At 36.8% G+C, this 8819-nt stretch overlaps 1 pseudogene; it reads left to right on the plus strand.

The window, feature by feature from the left end:
* The first annotated feature begins 6394 nt into the window (after positions 1-6394).
* Positions 6395-7354, plus strand: LOC143854985 (zinc finger protein GIS3 pseudogene; annotated as a pseudogene).
* Positions 7355-8819: the final 1465 nt, after the last annotated feature.

Raw genomic sequence — 8819 nt, forward strand, 5'->3', positions numbered from 1 at the left:
TGATTAGGGCCGGTAGAAGTATTTTATATTGGATGGTGAACACCATTACAGCATGAAAAGCTTGCCACCCAATGGGCAAGAGAAGAAAATACTTTTGATTAATGGGCAAGGAAGATAGAGAGAGATTAAAGAATTGCAAATGTTTGCGTAATCGTAGAGCACATCTTTGTCAATAGTGACTCGAACACTGAGAGACCAAGTAGATGCATCTTCACATGTGTTCCCCTCTATCAATGGAAAAGCCATGTGATTCCTTACACCTAGTACATCTTCTCTTGTTACGCGCTTAACATGTTTCATCATTTTTACTCATCTCAAAAATAAATAAAAATGTTTCATCATTTTTGTCTATAAATTGATGATCTTGGGGGACCAATTTTTGTTCCTAGTGATCTAAGGCAAACCAAACCCGGCCATCATGATAAAGGGAACTATGAAGAAAGAAAGAGCCAGTTCATTTGACAAGGAGGAAACCTGTGTTCTCTAGTCATTAGGACCTTTAATTGAACTCTCCAACTACCTTGATAAGAAAACATGATTCCCCAAAGCCTCTAAGTAGGGTCACCTCATTACTTTCTTTAGGGAGACAAATTCATAGAGCTCTCCATGGATGGGAGAGTGGGCCCAAACCAGCTTCTCTAACCCTAGAATTAGGTAAGACCTCAAGTCAAAGATCATTAGCCCCAGGGATCTTAACACAAGTTATTAAGAAAGAAAAGTGTGGGTTACAACTAATAATATCTCGTGATATTCTCAAAATATAAAAAATATTTCCATCAATCATAATTCACCCTTGTAATCCAAGAGTGACCTCACCGTAATATTGAAAGTCAATCCAGATATCCCATTTGTGCCTGCATCTTGGATTGATCACTCTTATCGGACAATCCTAACCTCTCATTCGATGATCAGAAGGGATTACATACCATAATCTACCGTTAAAACAAGTTAAGATCATTTGAATGGAAAGCATCCGACGGACGATATGGGTCGATCAAAGGTGATATTTCATGGAGGATTTTTAAAATTTCATTTTTCTCGTATCATACAATAAATTGCCAAGAAAGATCTAGCATATATGATAATGATGGTTATTTAAAAGCAAGGGGATTTGAATGGGTGAAAGGTGAAGGGAGACAAGGTGGACCCACTTTGGAGTTGTGGGAAGACTTTGTAGGGAGTTTGGAATGATAAATGTACTCATTTAAAGTAGCATTAAGAAGATGAAGATATGTTCTTTTCAAACCCTCCTTTTCTACGTAGTTAGTAAGATTCGATGAGATTTCCCTTCTATGAAAATTAATTAAATATAAAAAGACAAAGGGGCCAACGTCAATCACGCAAACACCGAACTAACGTTGCCCACCACCATGGCGTCAACGTCGGCCCCACTATGAAATCCTTGGTTACACCTCTTCCTCTAAATTCATGTATTTTGGCAAGGAAATGATAATATTTCATCTCTTTTTATTTGTCTTTTCTTAAAAATCACTGTCTTTCCTGCTCCTTCGGTTTGTCTTTTCCTTAAAATATTCATTTTTCGAAAAAGATAGAGAAGGTTTGTATTATAAATCATATACCATGTATCTTTTTCATATGTATTTGGGGTCACATTAGAGACATATGTCGATAAGTGATCTCGTCGTAGGTTACTATTTGTTCATTGGACTCACTCAACCATATGACGCATCTGAAACTTTCATTTTTTATTTTTTTTTCTAAAATTTATGGGATTTGAAATAATTTTAAACCTTATATTTTAGATATACGTTTGGTTGCCGGAATTTTTTGGTTTTAGGGATTTTTGTGGAACAAAAAACTTCCTGGGAGATTGGTGGGAAAAAAAAACTCCTTGGAAGTATCCCGGTAAAATAAAAATCCCATGTTTGGTTGACCGGACTACGGTGGGAAAAAAATGCTTTATTTGGTTGCTTTAACTGTTGGGAAGAAAAAAAAAAAATCTTCTGCAGGCTTATTTTTGGTTCTTGGGATTATTTTGGTTCCTGGGATTATTTTGGGCTCACCAACCAAACGTGGGTTTCCTGTGGAAATTCCACAAAAGTCTCAAGAGTAAAAAAAATTCTTCATTTGATTTCTCAATTTTAATTATATGTTATATACCCTTATATATTCGCTTTGGGCATGCTCGGATTGCAGGAATTTTTGGAAAGGAAAAGTATTTCTAAAGGTTCTTATGGTTTTTTACACACGAAAAAGATGGCATGAACCAACGCTATTCAACTTTTACTTAGAGTGATCTTCAAATTATGTTAATATCCTGATACATTAACCATAATCATGCCATTTCCTTCTAAATTTCCTAAGAAAAAAATTTCCATAAAAAATGCTTTTCTTGAAATCCAAACAGGGTCTGTACATAGATTTGTTAGATGTCACCCTAACGTGCAACAACAAGAAATTTGTCAGCCAAAAAATTAAATTTGACTTAATCGTCATAACCATCATCACAGATAGTGGACCATTTTAGGTTTATCATAGATTTCGAAATATTTTAGGTCTACAAGGAAGTTTGAATAAAGTTGTCACCTGCCGTGTTGAACGCGGTACAGGTGGACAACTCACATGCCCTAATGTTTTAGGTTAGAAGGGGTCGATTTAAGACATACGGGGTCGATGTATCACTGAATTTTGAGAATTTTGGGTTGAATAATCAGAAATTCGGGATGAAATTACAAAAATCTGAAATTTCGGCCCAAATCCGGTATCATTTTCGGGTAATGTTAATTTCGGTTTCGGTGCTGACCTTGAAATTTCAAACCATGATATTTAAAACAAAGAAAAGACAACAATAGAGAGTAAAAAAGGAAAAGAAAAGAAAAGGTATAAGTGGAGAAGGAATGTGGACAATGGAGCGTGTGAGGTGAAGCTAAGCTCTGCCATTACTTTGGCTCCTCCCCCTGTAAAAAATGGCAGAGGGAGATGGGCTTCATAGATCACATTGGGTGTCGTTCCATTAAATCCAAACTTGGTTGAACTACCACTGTACCACATTACCCCTTTTATAATAATAAGCTTGGATTTAGAACTCGGACACTAGACAAAATGACAGAAACACCCTCGGCTTTCTTTCCTCGTGGGCAAAAAGCAAATGAAAATAAAATAAGTTTTAGGTGCTGATAGCCGCACTACCATATTTTGATTAAGGCACCACTCACTTTGTTTCAATTCTTTCCCTCGCGCCCTTCTCCACCCTTCACACAATTGGGTCCATGAGCATTCCATGAAATAATTTTTCATGGTTGGGTATTCTAGTAGTCGAGTGAAGCTAATTCAAAAGGTAAAACAAACCAAGTAGTGCCATTATCAAAACATGGTATTGCGGTAGTGGATTTTTTTTATTTTTTATTTTGGGTGAAAATGGTGGTGGTGCGGTAGTTTATGAATAGAAAATAACATTAAATTACCTTTTCTTTACTAAATTGCATCATGGGTCCAAATATCCGGTTGGGTTGGGATAGAATTGAAATGATTTCCCAACTTGATTAAAATACAGATTAAATTTGACCCATCCCACCTCGAATATGAAGAAGAACTTTGAATCTTTCGTGTAGGAAACATTCAAATTCTTTGTTATGACTCGTGTCCTTGTGTGTATGAAATTCTATTTGTGTAATACTAATGAAATAATAATTGATTGAACCAGAGTTATGGTTTATTACTCTGTTCATATATGTCTAGACTTTCATGTTTGCTTATATTAACCAGCTTAACTATATTTTTAATTGAGTTTCAATTGAACGCGGCCGAATTTCAAACGGATCGATAATTCTAATGAAAATTTCAACTTGAAAATGAAATTCAGACCAATTATAAATAAGAATCGGGTCATGTTTGGAGAAGTGGGTTTGAAATTTTGGTTGGGTTCATTGAATTGCAGGTGGGTCAAGTTACACCTAACATGACTCAACAAGACTTGCATCCCTAGTTTCTGATAAGTCAAGGTAAACTAGGGATTTGCTAGCTTCCATCACATAACAACCGATTGTGAGTGCCCAACTGATGATTGGACTCCAAATTACATTTAAATTTGAGTCCATAATCGGTTTGACACTCACAATCGGTTGTCATACTCTTAAAGGAACAGGGCGTTAGACTCGTTCAAATGGTGTACACCCTAAATATGGAATATTTTTATTTTTCCCAAAAAAAACTGATGGCAAAACCGCAGTTTTCTACAAGATAATGTGCATATTTACTTATCCTGAGTTCAACTACCAGGAGACATTCTCATGGACACAACACACCCATCATTAGTAGAAATCAAAAGCTTAAGACATTCAATAATTATTTAAAATATTATTTATTAATATTAAAATTTAATCTCAGCTCATTTTAAATTTAATCTCAGATTATTATAATTCCTAGAAAGTTAGCACGGGTCAATCAAAGAACAGTTTAATAAAGTAATGAGCATAGTTACAAAGTTCGGATTCAAGAATAAATTGGCAAGACAAATGTTTAAAAATTTCAAAAAATGTAAAGCAAAGTTCGGATTCAAGAAAAAAAATTAGTGAGGCGAATGTTCGGAAAATTTTAAAAATATTATGGAAAAGTTCAAAAAATAGGAAAAATGCATATTTTTTGTTTCTATTTACTACATGTATATCCACCATAAACAATTTTTTTTCTCTAAATAAGACACAATAAAAAGCGCGGAGAGACGGTTATGCGTAGAATAAGATGTGAGTTTAGTTTTCATTTTAACTTTCTCATTAGATTTACAAATAAGAGAATTTATATGATGGGTGGCCGTGAAAACACGTGAAGTCTAAAAAACGTAGGTACGGCCCACTTTTTTCGATGATCCAAACCGTTCATCTGTTTGGGCACAACGTAAATAGGTTGTGCCCCAAAAATCAGTTCCATAGGATGATCCTAACCATCTGATCTATAGAAGATTCCATAAATGATTGTTGGAAATCTCCATATTCAGATCAGTTCAGATCGGAGGGTTAGGATCATCCTATGAAACTGATTTTTGGGGCACAACCTATTTAAGTTGTGCCCAAACAGATGGACGGTTTGGATCATCAAAAAAAGTGGGCCGTACCTACTTTTTTAGACTTCACGTGTTTTCACAGCCACCCATCATATAAATTCTCTACAAATAATACATGAGAATTTGAAAAATTATTTACCGAATTCACATTTAATTCATAAAATACTAGATGATTTGAATCAATTTGTTTTTAGAGCATATTTTCAACCTTGAAAATTTGAAAAATAATAAATTTTCAAATGTTTGTTAATATATTTCTAAGAAAAATTATTCCATTTAAAACTTTTCCCATAAAAACCTTAAAAAGTTTCACCTGAAATAATTTTACCCAAAAAATACCCTGCAAACATATTTTTTAAGGAAAACAATTTAGGAAAAAAAACGTCTATTGGAATTTGCACTACCGGCCATGTTTTGATAACCGCGGGGCTAACTCACCTTCTCTTTTCTTTTTAAATTGGCCGGTGAGAGTTTTTTTATAACTGTAATAGTCTTTGACATCTGGTTAAATAATAATAATAAGCTTGCCTCATTATCAAAACTTGGTAGTGCAGCCAAAAAATATTTATGATTGCCAAACATACACTCATTCAGGTCATGTTTGGCAACCTTGGAAAAATTTTCCATGGAACATCAGTGACCCATTTTGTGCTAGATGAGTGGAGGGAGAGAGTTAGAGAGGATGGGAGTTAGGGGATCGGAGGGTAAAAAGCCCCTATAAAACAAGGGGAGATACTAAATTTGAAGTAGCCTACGTTTTTTCTACTCACAGAGTTGAGCCAACGAATATTCCATGGAATAACTTTTCATAGGGTCGACAAACATGCCATTAATGTTGAAAATGGGGTATTAAAATTAAGGTCTTTTTAAAAATTAAAAAAAAAAAAAAATTTATTGTCAAAAGGAAAGGGGTGAAGTTATCACTTGTCTTAAACAACTCCTAACAAGGAAAAGAAGAAAGAAAAGAAATAGGAAGAATTGTGTAGTTTCACACATACCTCCCGACCAAAAGAATAGCAATACGAGATTTTATACTGTGTAAGCCCTTATAGTCCATTATTTTTCAAAAAGTACTATACAGACCAAACTATAGGATGATCCAAACCGTCCATATGTTGTGCTCAAAAAATCATTTCCATTGGATGATCCTAGCCCTCCGAAGATGAACTGCATATTATGGTGCATATTATGATTGGGGGGCTAGGATCATCCTATGAAAATGATTTTATAGGTTATGGCTATCATATGGACGGTTAGGATCATCCTATAGTGTGGTCGGTAGAGTACTTTTTGAAAAATAAGGGAGTATAAGGGCTTACACATTATAAAATCTGAAAACAAGCGCAATCCAAGTCATTGTGTATTAACCGGTTATGTTCCCAAGACCACTTTCTCCTCCTTGGGATGTCCGCACCCAACTCATCTCTCTCTCTCATATATTATCAGTCTCTTTTATCTTATATAAATACCACAAACATGCAATGAGCTCTCTCATCTGTTCTCTCTTCTGATCTCCAAAACCCACCAATCCCATGCTCACTAAACCCTTCCCTTAAACCCTCTTTTTTCTCTTCTGTATCTTCTCTTCTCTCTGTCTCTAATGGCAGAAATTCAATGCCAAACCAAACCCAACAACACTAACACCAACGTTCCTTTAAAGCTCTTTGGTTTCCACGTGTCCGAAGAAGAACAAGAAATAAATTCCGGCAAAAACCCAACTAACTCGCCGGAACACGTCACTTTACCGGCCTCCGATCACCGGAAATACGAGTGTCAGTACTGTTACCGTGAATTTGCCAACTCACAAGCATTAGGTGGCCACCAAAATGCCCACAAAAAAGAACGCCAACAGCTCAAGCGCGCCCAAATGCAAGCCGTTCGAAACTCGGCGGCTTACCTGAGAAATCCCATCATATCGGCTTTCGCGCCGCCGCCACATCTTCTTGGTCCTGGCTCATTCATCCCCGCCCCGGCTCGGCAATCTCCTTCTTTGGTTTATGTCTCTCGAGCCAACCCACCCTTCCACGTGTCTCACGTGTTCCCGTCTGGCTCGGCGCGGAGCGCATCCTACGCGCAGCAGATGGGTTTTGTGGCCGAGGCACCCATAATTAGGCCTCACGCCTCCGTTCCTCCTCCGTTGAGAAGATTCTCGGGCTTGGATAGGAGCACAAATTACAACGATGCCCTAGGCTTGGATTTGCATCTAAGCCTGTAGCTTATGATAGTTCGGTTCGGCTTGGCTTCACTCGGCTCCGCTAAGAGTATGCTGCTTGTTTCGGTCATGTAAATTTTTCATTTTTCATTTTTTTAAGAAAGCATTTTTAGTTATCTCCTCTTAGTTTTCTTGGGTATATATGTATTCATCTCTCTCTCTCTCTCTCTCTCTCTCTCTCTCTCTCTCTCTTCTTTTTCTAATATGTTATATATGGTTGAGACTTGAGAGTATAGATTGTAGATTATATACACATAAGGTCTTACATTATGCAATCCAGAAAAAAAAAGTAGTATGGTAGAGAGAGAGAGAGAGAGAGACTAGGGTTCTGTTTGTTTTGGATTTTAAGAATTTATTTTGGAGTCCAAAACTGATTATTGAACTCAAAATTACATGTGAGACTCTATTCGTTTTGGTTTTTTAGAATTGATTTTTAGTACAGAACTGATGATAGGACTCTGATATCGAGTTTAATTTTTGAGTTCAATAATCAGTTTTGGACTGAAAATCAATTCTCAGAAAACAAAACGTGTATTGCTTAATCTTGAGTCCAATAATTAGTTTTGGGTTCAAAATTAATTCTCAGAATCCAATGTGAGCATGGCCTAATTCGACAATACTATCGGGATGGTTCAATTCTAGGCTCTCAGAATTGAACTGGCTTTGCCAATTGTAGAGCAGTTAACCTAATTTGAGAATAAAGGCCTCTTCTTCTGTTGATGCAGGTGCATCCAACGACCCTTTTTATTTACAATCATTATCCTTTCTTCTATTTTCTTACTTTCAATCTTTCTTGTGATAACATCTTTAAAATCATCATCCTTTCTTATATTTTCTTACTTTCAATCTTTCTTGTTATACCATCTAAAAGAAGGTATTAAATTTCGGTTTCGGTACCTATTTCGGACCCACTGAAATCCGAAATTTTGGCGAAATCTGAAATTTGGTATTAAGCTTCGGACTGAAATTTCAGACTTTTGGCCGAAATTTTGTAACAATTTTTGTTTTTTTTTCCTAAAAAGCCATTTTCTCCGAAATTTCGGACCGAAATTCCAAATTTTGGTATTTCGCGAAATATCAAATTTAAGGAAATTTCAGTTTCTTTCTATTTCGGATTTCGGTCGAAAATTAAAACCACGCTAAAAGCTTCCGTTACAGCGCACGTATCAAAGCTTATGTGTTACGGTCCTAAGTGGGGGCCTGCCTAGGTATGGGGCTGGGTGGGACCCAGCCTGGTATGGGACAGGTTTAGAGGGCCTTGTCTAACGCGTTTCACTAGCTCTGGAGCTTTTGGTGTATCAGTAAGATACCTAACATTTGGTATCAGAGCAGCTACTACATTCGGTGTTCGAGTCACGGAAAGGGCGACTTGTGAAAAGGGATACTTAGAAAAAAGGCTAGAGTGAAAGCCGTCACAGAGTAGGCCGCCGAGGACGGCGGGTGTGGAAGCGTGGTGATATGTTACGGTCCTAAGTGGGGGCCCGCCTAGGTATGGGAGTGGGTGGGACCCAACCTAGTATGGGACAGGTTTAAAGGGCCTTGCCTAATGCGTTCCATCTGCTCTGGAGCTTTTGGCGTATCGATAAG

The sequence above is a fragment of the Tasmannia lanceolata genome, unplaced genomic scaffold (genome assembly GCF_043159265.1).
Source record: "Tasmannia lanceolata isolate RefF3 unplaced genomic scaffold, GAP_Taslan_0.1 ptg000020l, whole genome shotgun sequence".
Classification (NCBI taxonomy): domain Eukaryota; kingdom Viridiplantae; phylum Streptophyta; class Magnoliopsida; order Canellales; family Winteraceae; genus Tasmannia; species Tasmannia lanceolata.